The sequence below is a fragment of the Falco cherrug genome, chromosome 1 (genome assembly GCF_023634085.1).
Source record: "Falco cherrug isolate bFalChe1 chromosome 1, bFalChe1.pri, whole genome shotgun sequence".
Taxonomy (NCBI): domain Eukaryota; kingdom Metazoa; phylum Chordata; class Aves; order Falconiformes; family Falconidae; genus Falco; species Falco cherrug.
Window position 1 is genome coordinate 32,208,046 of NC_073697.1, and position 13,583 is coordinate 32,221,628.

A 13,583-nucleotide genomic window follows, 5' to 3' on the forward strand; every position below is an offset into this window, starting at 1 on the left:
AGACCTTCAGAGGGAGCTAACTCAGCCTATCGATACACTGAGTAGTAGGAGACTGAGGAAAACCAATGGGTTTGGTTGCAGAAAGCTGTTTGGTTACCTCAGCATATCAACTTTAACAGAAGCCAAAAGAAATTACACTGAAGGAGCAGCTAAGCTTGTATTCTCTTACACCCTAGCAAGCCTATAACTCTCACGGGAAAGAACTAAATGTAGAAAATAAAACACAGAAGAATGCTGTAAGGGAAATGACTTGCAAAAAACAAGTCTTAGGCATAATTAAGACATCTTACCAGAGACTAACATCCTTAGTCAAAGTTTAGCTTAGGATAGCTATAAGCCTCTCACCCTAAATGCAGTCAGAACTTAATACAAAATGACAGCTAAGTATACTAACATCTCTAAGGTTTAAGCAGACCAACTCTGACAGTCTTGCTGTGACCATTTAAGCCACCAGAGTCTCAAATGCCTTTCCCACCTCTCTGCTAGGTCAGGGTAAGCAAACATGTGTGTCCCCCAGCCGCTCCGGCTCACAGTTGGACTGCGGCTTCACAGGCAGCTGATTTGTCACCACCAAAACATAGGTCTCACCTATCAGCTTCCCCCATGGATATCCTGAGTCACCCTTAACACACAAACTCCAGCACTTGTCAGACCTTCCCACAAATTCAAATCAGTAACCCAGAAAAAAACCCCACACTATCTTTTGGGAGAGGAGGGGGATGAAAGGAAGGAAGGAAAGTGAATTCTATTGATTCTGTCATGAACCCAAGGAGTGCCAGCACCACCACCATGGTTCTACAGGAATGCTCTGAGTAGAATGGGACCTCCCACTGCAGCAGCAGCACCCTATTAGAAACCTGGTGCATCCATAGCTTCAGTTTAGACCCACTTTGTTGTATTTTAAATAATTAAAAAAAACAAAACCAACCACCAAACAATTCATACACTCCATTTACTGACCTTGCTTTAGGAACTGTAAGCTCTAACAGCAATAGTACATACAGTGCTTAGCCCACCAAAGAAAAAAGTTTCAAGAGCAATTTAAAAAAAAAAAAAAAAAATCTTTACTGTATTTTCATACTTCTCAAAAACACCTTTAGTAAATGGGGATGATGCCCTGTCAACCCCCCCTCCAGCAACTCAGTCAGCTGAGTCATTTTGATATTCTAGAATTTTATTTTATTTTTATACACAGTTTTATTAGAGTCTGTACCCTCTCCTTTCATTCCCTTTCTTCCTCCAGCTTCCACACTGCTGTAATCCCTCAAAATGCAAAATGGAAGCAGCTCCCTATGTTTGTTAAAAGCAAACTGTTAAGAGTTACATAAGCTTACTTCCATGCAACTACATCTCATCCACTGATCCTAGATTTGTAAAACAATTCACAAATGATATCAGTATGCAAGCAGAGAATAGGTTATCAGTTCATAACCAGGTTCCCATGCAAACAGTAATTTCCAAATCGGCAAATAAAATCCATTTATTCAGTAGATTAAAATGACACAAAACCTGTGAATACATACACTTTTTAACAAAGACATATTTGGCACCAACCTGTTGTACAAAATTATAGGGTTTCCTAGATTTCAGATGTTTTCCTCTTGCGTCACCCAGGAATTACACTGTTACGCTAACATTAACTGGGTGCAGTTGCAAAATGAGCTGTCAGTATCCTAAAATTAATCAATCTCAGGTATATTGCTTCATAATTAAGCTTATGAATATATCATCCCATTAATATAAAAACACCAGCAATAAACACACATCCCAGAAAAGAGGGAGAATTAGACAGCTCTTTCAACCTTCTAGGACAGCTAAATCATTTGGAGGCTATTCTTGCTCGTCAAATCTTTTTCACTGTGGTTATACTAAAAGTCTCCAACTGGGAAGCATTTTATATAAACAAGTAATTCTTGAACCTTTAAAGTCACAAAACTAGACAGCAAAATTAAGTGACACTCCCTCTGCAGTTTACAAACCTGTGTTTCAATAATACCATAAATGCTTTAAAAGATTTAAAAGCTTTGGATTTTGTTGTTGTTGAATTGATTCATAGGCAAATTATTTCTGTGTTTTCAAGTGATTAATTTATACTTCAGTTGCAGCTCCTGCAATAATTACTAGAGCATTGCCACACAGGAAAGACAAAAATTCAGATTCCCATTTAACAAATGTTTAATGATTTAAAGAGGAAAATAAAGCATGTACAACAAGTATATTTCTGTTTAAATTATATCAACTAGAAGTTCCCTTCAATTATTGCTATTTTTAATGCAGAACTCAAATATTTAGAAAAAAATTGCTAGAGAAATATAATCTCCACAATACCTATCATGAAATGCAATAATACCTTTAACAATGCTTGTGGTAAATTGGTCAACGATCCCTGAACACGATAATGAAACAGATACTCCAAAAATACACCTCTACTCCTCCTTATCACAGTACATTTACAACAATCATATGAAAAGATTAGATTACACATCTGGGATGTCAGCAGGCTAACACCTTATCATCTTTTTTTCTAGTATTATAGTATTACGGTTCTCTTACATAGTTACACATGCTCCTATTGTGCCCAAATAGCTCTAATGGGGCATTTTTTTCTAAGAAAAAAAAAGTATCTGCAGAGCACAACTGCAAAGCAGTTATTATTGTCCATTTTTTTAAATTGAAATTGTGTGAATCATACTTAATTCAAGTAGGCTTGCTTTTCAGGTTTGTCAAGTTTAAACTCCACACAGATGCAAATTACTGGTAAAACTTCTCCCTGCATCTTAATGAGGTACACTATGAAGCCAACTTGAAAACAAGAGTGTTTGAGACAAATTTTACTTGACCTAGGTATTCTAAGTGTTTAAGGAGGTAGTATTTTAAAAGAAAGTTTTACGCAACAGCACTGAACTTCTGCATGATCTTGAACCTGTGACTGCTACAACACTAGTTTCCCAGACTAATGCCTGTGCTGGCACAAATTTTTGTCTAAGGATTTTACTGCATGATAAGCGTGCCTAAGCAGTGTTGCGAAGACTCCCAACTGCTGAGCTCTGAACCCAACCTCTTTTCAAAACATTGTCTCATCCTTTCAAGTACATTCAGGCCAGAAGGGAAAGTAAATTGTCAAAACTGTTTTGAAGTACTAAACAACCAAATTCAGGAATTAACTTCAGTTAGCAGCTACCACCATCTCAATTGTATCTTGACCTGTTTAAAAATTATTGCCAACAGGACTGCCAAGTGTGTAGTACATGGAACATGCTAATGAACAGGGAGATTTCCTTCCCACAATTCCTGCCTAGCGCTGCTTCAAACAGGACAGATTGAACTCTCCAAGAAAAATGAGAAAATCATACACAAACACAATCATTAAGGTTCAGCAATGAGATAGATAAGCTGAACTCCTGAATTAAAACATGTAGATGCCTGTGCAGCAAAGGTAAACGAATTTTAAAAGTCTCATCCTGAAAAAAATCAAGGGATGACCTATATTAGAAGCTATGGCTTAGAATTCAGCATTTTAGAGAGATGGTATCTTTTCATTGAGTTTTATGAAAAGTGGAGGCTGGATAGACATTTCCAAAATACTGTCATTGAAGACGACAAGCAGAACTTGGCAATGGCACACTGTTTCACAGGAGGTCACTTTGCATATGCCATTTGGATAGATAGCAAGCATATGCCTCAGCTATACTACAGCCACGCATGGCCCATTAGGGATGACGGAGCTCATGGCATTGTCCAGTAAACTTCCCTCACCATACAAGTCACACATGTATAAGACACACAAGTTCTTTAGTCCTGCTGTTTATAGAACAACTTGGAGACCAAAAAGGCTCTGTTACCTGACAATAGCATATGCAAAATGCAATCTAAACAAAAGAAGAAAATTTAGAATGCCAATTTTGAAGTGCTTGAATTACCTTACATGATTATGGGAAAGTTTAAATACTGTCAAAATGGCAGTCACACATATAAAAAATACCAGCATTTCATCTTACAAGTCTTTTCAATTTGTTATCTACACACTGTTCACGCAGACATAAGAAATATAGAAACCAACTCTTTGCTCTTCAGTCAGATTGTAAGCAGAGGGTCTCCAGAATTTCCAATGACAATAATAAATTATGAAATGCAATTTAACTGTTGAGCTCCTGCTTTAAGTGGATTTTTAAACAAAAAAAAAACCACGAGTTGCATACTAAATTTATTTATGACTATAAGCCTCTTGGAACAGGTATCAAATTATGTTGTGTTTACTAGCCTGAAGAAAGCCTAATAAAACATTCTGGCAACGGGAAGATAAACACCAGAAAAGTATATCACTGTGTAACTTAATTCTTTTTTCCCCCCCAAGTGGTTCACAGGCTGCTGTAATAACTTTGTGTGCCAAGTTACCTACCATATTAGCTATGATGGTGTCTAGCTCTTTAAATAGATGATATTGCTATGGGGACAGAGGAAGAACTGCTGGACTGTTTCTGTGATGAGAAGGGTAGTGGGAGAAGTGAAATATGAGCAGCAGGTTTGGAAGCCTGAGGTATTTTTCACTTCTGTTTTGTATTTTTTCCATATACACAGGAAACTCCCTTGGGGGGAGAAAGACCAACTTCCCTACAGCTAAATACAAGAACGTGTAAAACAGAAAAGCCATTCAATGTTTCCATACCTTAACAAAACAACAAAAAAAAAAAAAAATCAGACAAAAATTTCAGTGCTGAGATAGTGAAATCTTAACTTTCTCATCTCCAAAATTTCTTCAGACAACAAAATCTTTGCAGTAATAGAAAAATCGAAAGAATAGAGACAAAAGAAGATTAGGATGCCTACACACATATAGCCATCATTACCTACCTTCATATTTAGAGAGCTCATTCTCTCCCTCATTCCAGACTATTGTCCATGCATTCCCCTCTACTCCCTCTTGCTGCTGCAAAGCAAGTGAGGCAGTGAAGAAGGGCAGAGTTATGACAGTCTGTCCAGAGGTGCAGGGCCTTCTGCTCGCACTGCTAGTGGTTACTCTAATTCAGGCCAAGGCTCCAGCAATCCATTTGTCCATCTCCAACAGCTGAAGAAAAGTAAGAACCACCCAACCCTAAATGGTACTTCCTATGAACATCCCCCTGTCTACAACTATTTTCAGTTCAGGGGATTTCTGAGCCCACTGTTGCCAGAAATGAACAGGTTTTATTCATAACTGGGCCTCACATGGTCCAAGCACACTGTAGATAGTAAGGGACACATTCTATGTGCTTTGGAGACCAGTGGGGCAGACAAGAGACCAAGGGAGAGTTCTGCTGTAGAACAGGGCTACACTAGATGTGGAAGGGAATCCCAAGACAATTTGGCATGATCAGCCTCAAAGGGTCACCCCACCCCAGAACTAAAATTCAGTTTTAACATGTCAGCAAAGCCAGTCTCATATTATAGTGACACTTGAAAAGCCCCAAAATCACATGGCTACAGATGCTCACTGCTGACCTGAGCACTGACACAGAATGCCACAGCTTTTTGAAGGTATGCAAAGAAAGCCAGCTGTGAAATGTGGTACAATAATACAAATGTTTTTCAATAAAATTAACTACAAACAGTAAGGGAAAGCATAATGAATCTCTACTACTCATGTATTTGCTTTTCAAAAAGCTAATTTAAATAAATAAGAAAACTGAGCTTCTACATTTGAGGGTCTCAAGCAGTTTTACTTTGGTACCATGCAATACAGCCCTGCTAGCAGATGCTTCTAACTTTGAGAACAAAATAAGACTTTTTTTTTTAAAAAAAAAAAAAAAAAGAAGCTGCAGATCCAGCTGAGGTTTCAGGGTTTTTTGGTTTTGTTTTGTTTATTTAAGATTTTTCCCCCCCAAGGAAAGGTTTTCCCTGAGAGATTTGCAACAATAAGCCATAATGTCCTTTAGGAAATATATCTTCATTAACACCACAAACGATGCCATGACAGGCACCCAATGTCTGCTCAACTATGCTACTTCCAATAGTTATAAGATCTGGTTGACCATGCCAGCACACCGTGGGACAAACCCAAAGTATACTCACCATTAGGGCACCACTCTTCACAATACACAAGGAGTATAAAGAGGTCGAAAAAGCTCATCATCCTGACTAGTTCTGTAATGAAAACCAACACAGTCCACCCTTTCAGGTATGCCAGAGCCCCTGTTAAAGGAGCTCCCTGAACCTGCCTGCCACCCAGCAGTATGAGTCATAGGTGATTACAGTAATGATACTGTGCCAAGACCTAGGGCACTCTGAACTCAAGAGTCCTCAAGAAGATGTTTCTAACAGCTACAATTAACTGTAGACACTGTAGAAAATGGACAGAATAACAAATCAAGAGGACTGAGACAGAAAGGCAAAAGCAAGTGGACAATGCAATAAATGGCCTCAGCCAGAAGAAAATGTAGTGTATTCCATTACAGATTATCTGGCAAAGGAGAAGCTGATAAATGACTCAACTCTCGGGAGAAGAGCATGAAGTTACTTTTGGCTTCCAAGACAGAAGAAAGCAGCTGGAAAAAGGAAGAGGCCACAGACAGAAGAAGCAATGAAGATCCAGGACAAAGCTTAAGTGTTTGCTTCCTGTTACTCCAACTACAGTCCAGTGTTGCAAGACTGAATGTTTGAAGGTTCCTTTTACCAAAGCAGAAAGGTTGCACACACTGAGCCTCACTGGCTGGAACTATTATTCAATTCTGATATGCAAAGGACATGCCTATTGGACTTTTTAAATCTTGTTGCAAAATGAAGGGGATAGGAGTCCTGTAGCCAAAGGGTTACATGAGCTGCTTAATCACTGAACATAAACCGAGGCTCACTGTTGAAAGAAAAAGTGCACCAGTGTTACCCACCTACTTCAGGAATATCTTTGTTAATCTTTCAGATACGTATTTTTTGTGACATAAAAATAAGCAGACAAGTTCATGACAAGTGTAGCACAAAACCTACAAACTATTAAAGATGCGTTCTCTGATGAGAACAACAAATATCAAACTATTTCAATCAAAATGATAATTTCTAACTTATACTAAAACATCCCAGTATGAATACCATTTCTCTTAAGATTCTAAAACAATATTAAGAAAAGCAAATCTAGTGTTTCTCTTCAACCACTGAACCAGGCAAAAAGAAAAGTTACAATTTTATGCAGGAAGTTACACATGCTCTTTTAACCCATCTTATGTTAAAGGAAACTTTCTGTATAGTCAATATTAATTCAAGTTGTATAACAAAGCTGTGTAACAAACAACCTGAAGCTTACCTGTATACACACATACCCCTTTTTGGGCAATGCTTATTTACAGAATTTGGCTTTCAAAACTTCGTTTCAGCTTTACTTAGTTTGCTTTCATCACTTCAAAACCAATCCTTTCCCCCAGTTCTGTTGCTTTAGAAATACACCATGTTAGTAAAGAACAAAGTGTCCTGTTTCTTTACAGCTTTCAATATACTCCCTACAATGCTACTAGCAACAGATTGCAGTCTCTGAATTAATTAATTCAAAGTTCTGTTCTATCCATCCTTCTTGGAGTAGCAAAAGAATAACAAAATAGTGATAGCTTCCCATACACTTCTAAGATGAAGAAGAGGACTGAAACATGTCAAAAGAAAGAAGCGTAGTGAAAGGGAATAATGAAACTCCTTCAAAATAAAGTGATCCTCCACTATGTCATCTACTTACCCCTCCCAAAATATGTTTCCTGCCTTCACAGTATTAACACCTAGGATCTTTCTTTGCCTTTCCCCATATAACTTAATTTTCCTCACTTCTCTGTATCATTGTTTTGTCTTCTGTTACACATGGTATCTTGGGTTCTTGAATTCTTCAGATTTTATTTTCTCTCCAATACTCGCCAGCTCTTTAGCTGGGAGACAAGCTGCATACCATTAGATATCTCCTCTCACAATGAAAGACACTGATATGGCCAAGCTCCAAGTTCCAAAAAGCAAGGAATAGGGTTTGGATTTGACTTAAAACATACAGTTGTTATATTATCACATTGGCTGAGTAGTAACAGTGACTTCCCCATTCTGTAGATAACAGTGCTGATGCTCTAAGCACACCACAAGCCTTACAGGGCAAGTAACAGAAAAAAAGGGGGGGGGAGGGGGGAGGGAAGGGAACATGACAGATCCGGAGCAATACTGTTGGGAAGTACTCTGGAAATACTGTTCTGGACAAAGGTAAACGAACGCAGACTGCCCAGGAACAAAGAGAATTGGGCTTATATAGAAACATCACAGGAAAAAAAGCATAGAGAAAGTATCCTGCTGTATTACTTCATAAAAAAAAGTAAAGAGATGTAGAAGCAAAACTAATTGAGGGCTGGTCATGAAATTCAGGAGAGAACAAGACTGAAAGCAACTAAGTAATATAAGAAACCCCCAAAGTTCTTTCATTACACTGTACATATAACAAGAGGAAGCAGAATTGACCAGATCTAAATTGGAATCAGCAGAAAGGAATGTCAAGCAGTGATTAATACACATTTCGACTAATGCCAAAACAAAAAGGAGAATATATTAGGAAAGTGATTTGGACATGGTAGAATAACATCTTCTATCTTAAAAAAGAAGTAATACCATTATTGAACAAAATTGCCTAAAGTCAGGACATTAAGTAGGAGAATACTGAATACAACAGAGAAAGTGTCAAAAGTACCACCCGTAAAATCTATGTTAGGAAAGTACCTTAAACAACAAAACCCACAATTTGAATCCTATGCACCAGAAGCACTGAGGAAAACTTCCAGTAAGTGAAGTCTCTTATCTCTACAGATGTAATACTCATCACTGCCTAATAACATCTGGCAAACATCGGTCTGTTGCTTTTGGGTTTTTTTAAGACCTGTTCTAACCAAAAAAGATAAAACTTTCAAATTTGAACCGATGCAGTAAGACTTTAATGAGTATGCAAACTGACAAGTCTAACCAGTCTACTGCTGACTTTAAGAGCCACACAGCAATAAGGTGAAACAGCTAAGAGTCAGTTCAGTTTTTCTGCTTGCTTGCAAAGTACTAACAATATAAAAACCCAGAAACATTAAGATTTTGTCCAGAAGCACTATCTGAATGAACATTCAGAGAGTTCGTTCTTGTATGTTTTATTTCCATATGGAAATTCAGCCTAGAGTCAGGGAACGCTCACACAAGGACTGGCTTCAAACTCTGTCTTGTCACGTACCTTCAGCATACCTTCAGAGGTCACCTTTTATTGACTGCAATCTCAAAAGCTAATGTACATGTAGCAGCTAGTCAAAAGAATAATAGTTATCCTTACAGGTCAAGGGATCCAATAAAAAGAGTTGAACTATACTTTCTAGTAGACTCTAACACTTGCAAATGACTGTAAGAGCCTGGTCTACTCTTCTTTGCTGCCATTTGAAGTATGATTTATCACTTCAACAAGCTAATTGTGAGTAAAACTTCTCAATAAGACCTCTCTTTTTTTTTTTTTTTAACACATTGTTTCATGACGACTCCTTTGTTTTACCTGTTAACTACAAGGAAATACAGGTATCTTGCCCATTGCAAGTAAAAATGGAAAAAGTTCTGACATTTGTTTTACCATAGTTCTCACATTTCTTTTAGCACAGTTCTGAGTACTTTGAGGGTGCTGCTATAAGTGGTAGCATTGCTAACAGAATTCTTATTTACTGTATTATCAAAATTGAACATTAACCTGGCCAATGTCCGTATTATTAATTAAAATATACTAGAATAAGTTTTTATGCCTTCACCTTCCTGTTTCTGATGACCTTTATGGCAAAAAAATTACTTCAGATCTAGAAAACTCCCTGTTTTCTATCTCTGCATAATATATTTTTCTTTCACTCCTGCAGACAAACTAAGAGGCACATTCACCTCCATAACCAGCAAATCAATTAATATTGAAAGCCACACTTGTAAATTTAGTACTTACATGAAGATCTCTCAAACTTTTACATGACAATTAGGGTTAAAAGTATCATCTGTACTGACTGAAAGAGCCTGTCACAATGCATCAAGTGTGCTACAAGCCTCTTCCGAAGAGGAAGCCTGATCCCAAATACTTATTTTGATTAACTGCTCTGCATAGCTTATTAACGAAAGATTTGTAATGCACATTTAAATAAAACAAATCAAAAACAAAACCAACCATGCAATAAAAAAAAAAAAACAAACAACTGGAAAGCAAAAGGAAAAGAAAAAAAAAAAGAAAAACCACAAACGAAAAACAACACCCCAGGACTCAGTGCTGGCAATGAACAGCAGAAGGAAAAAATTTGGCTAGAAAAATACTTGGACAGAAAAGACACGTCCAAAATAGTTCTGCTATATCCCCCTCACTTCTGGAAGATATTACATTATTAAGGATTTTACTAGTCATCACTGTGTATCTACTACAAAACTATGAGAGCCTGAAAAGAAATACACACATGCAGAATAACACCAGTCTTTCAATGAAGCTTTTTCTTTTCTGAATTCTTACCCTCACTACTGAAGTCAGAGCTGGCTGGCTGATTTGGAAAGTGGTAAAATATTTTGAATTTTAAAATAAATACCTATACAGAATAATTTCTTTTGTAGTATAAAGACATGGCTATAGCACACTGCAGCACCACTTCATTTTTCTTCATGCCACATTTATCCACTGGTCATGCCCTAGCCATTGCTTTTATGTCTCCATTATGTAAGAGCAGCATCTCTCTAGTGTCTATTCTAATATCCTTCAATATTACCAAAACACATTCATTATGAATACCGTCAGTCTTAGTCTTGCTTACCATACCTTTCTGTTATGCAGACTGAAAACCTAAGAAAGTCTGGTATCTGCTGACCATCTTTCACAGGCACAGTAGCGAGAGAAGACATGATGCCACCTGTCAAAACCCAGCAAACTGAACAGCAAACAGCCCATAACCACACGAAGCAATGAGAATGGAATCAGGAGACAACAGTTCTATTTCCACCTCTCCATGGACTCTGCGTTTGACCTTGGCAAGTCACTGGTATTTTGTGCTTGTTTTTTCATGTTCAGGACATGAAGGGCTTTTACGCAGATGGCTGGAACAACAACAATAATAAAATAACTGAGTAAGTTTAATTATTATTTATTCTATAATGCCAGGCCTTAGAACTCTTCCGCAATGGCATAATTCAGAGCGAGCACAAGCACCTCTAATTCTCTAGGCCTTCATTTTGAAGTTCCCTTTACGTAAAAGCACTGGTGAAAGCAGTAACCCATTACCAGAGACCACCCCACACTGTTACCAAAAACTGATAAATGCTTAGTTTCACAAACTTCTGCTGAGCAAACAAATTAGACCTTATTTTTTTACACTGGCAGTTCCTAATCCACAGCTTGCAAAAGAAACACTACCTGCAAGATGCTCTGCCACTGCTCCCACACAAAATTAAATTACAGAGTTAAAATAAGAGCTGCCAGGAAAATGAAAGTAGTATATTGCCTAAAGAGTACTTTTTACTTTGTGCCGTTTCTATGGTACGTCAAAAATTAGGGACCAGTATTTTTCACAATTCAATACCCTCTCTCAGGCTTAGAAAATTCTGAGTTTCATGCTGCCTGATCAAGTTTCATTCTGATACCAAGTTTCCTGGTAGTCTCCCAAGGCACCACACACTTGAAACACACCAAAGTATAGTTTGAAAAAAAAGTGCAGATGAAATGTTCTACAGACCAAGCAATGTTACCAAGAATACAAGTAAAAAGACTTTTCTCTGGCACATACAGAAAAATGTCTACATTTGTCCATACTCAAAAAGGGAAAATTACAAATGTTTACTCTGCTATTCAAATACATTCAAATAACCGTAACAATCAGAAAACTGACTAGGACTCATTGCAATACATACCCTTGAATCCCACCTACCAGAAGCAGAAAAATAGAGTAACAGGTGTAATCTCACACAGAGCAGTCAAAAATGACCACTTGCCAATACATCTTCTTGCTTATTACAAGTGTTCTGGATTTTGAATATACTGATTAAATGCCACTTCATACAAGTCAGTCATGCAACTACAATGAAAACAAATTATTTCTTCCTCCTGAATATAAAACAAATGAGGAAAAGTTATACCGTAACACAGCCACCTTAATGTCTTCATGTTTTCCAAGTGAAGCAATGAGAAGAGCTTTATTTAAATAATTACAGAAATATACACTTAATTTCAACACGAATATTTTCAAGACTTATCTACATAAAATATATGTTCAAAAAAAAAAGCATCACAAACTTAATGAAGAAACATGCTGTTGACTAAAACATTCAGATTGTTTTAGAAAGAATAAATCATGCCCCAGCCGCTTGTCACTCATTGAATACTCTGATTAATTAAAATAGTAAGACATTATAAAGACTATGTCTTATGGTAAAATTTTATAGAACAGTCAAGCTCTTCAAAAACTGTAAAAAAATATTAAATGGAATCCAAAAATAGTGTTTATCCTTGTAAAGTTATAGCCTCTGCCTATTGCAAGGATGTAAAACTGATCTTAACCAAGAGATTTCTTAGACTATGCGTACTGAAACCCCTACCTTCTTTCCTTTCTTGGTAAAAATGTTTACCACTGTAAATATATAGTTTATGCATTCACATGCAAAACAGCATGAATATACATGGGCATATATCACTATCTGGATAACTAAACTCCAGTTGAAGAGCATTAAGTATTTCTCGAAAAATTAAATTATTTTCAATAGTATACATAGGCACTGAAAAGGGGCCTATGATGCCACATAGGAACAGGCAATGAAAGAGTTTCTTTATGTTTCAAAGGGTACCTAACATTATTTTTTTTTTTTTAGAAAAAGGTAGCAACCACAAAACACACACACACAAATGCACGCGAATTATGAGTAAAGAGCACCACAGCATAAAGCAGAACCCCAGGAAATGAGATAATGTCAAACTAAGTTTAGCACTTACTTTTCCAAGACTCAGTAAGAATATAATGATAGGAAAATTGCTACTTTCTATTAATAATTTTCTCTTCAAAGAAATTTATCAGTCGTTTCCTCTTCTGAGTTTTTACATTGGAAAGAGAGAACCATAATTCCATATAATTTCCTTGCCTCATGTAATCTTAATTATTAATTACTGCAGTTATGTTCAAGACAAGTATGAAAGGTGTACAGTATTAAGAGTATTATAAACATTTCCACATAAAAATAATGAAAGTTCAGTAAGATCAAGAATATAATTTTACACCTATAATTATAAACTTGTCTTGAAATAGTATAGACTCAAAAGGCAAATCCAGTTTTGTCAACAGAATTAAGATTACATTTGACAATATAGCTAGTGACATTTACCTTTTTCCCTTCTTCACCTAAATACACAGGAAAAAATAAGCAACTCTTAAAAAGCAAGTCAACACTACAAGTGCTCAATTTTGTAAAATATTGCAATAATGTAAATAATTTTAAAAATCCACTTAAAAGTATACCTTCCCTGAGAAATGCTCTTGGGATGCAGTGATTCAGCACATTACAGTGCCATACAGGTCAGTTAATAATGTGCTTGCAATTAACATCCAAAGAATTTAGGGTGGCAAGTACTACTAACATAG

The 13,583-nt window shown here is 36.8% G+C and overlaps 1 protein-coding gene across 6 annotated transcripts in view; it reads right to left on the reverse strand.

The window, feature by feature from the left end:
* The window catches only part of RBPJ (recombination signal binding protein for immunoglobulin kappa J region), a 152,000-nt gene that overhangs the window by 40,096 nt on the left and 98,321 nt on the right, over positions 1-13,583 (reverse strand). Inside the window, exon 1 of one of the 6 annotated variants that reach the window (XM_014276904.3) lies at positions 4,852-5,167. The exons of the other annotated variants lie outside the window; for them this stretch is intronic. The gene's annotated coding sequence lies outside the window, so the exon portion shown is untranslated. Of the gene's footprint in view, positions 1-4,851; positions 5,168-13,583 lie in introns of those variants that run through there. 6 annotated transcript variants of the gene reach the window in all.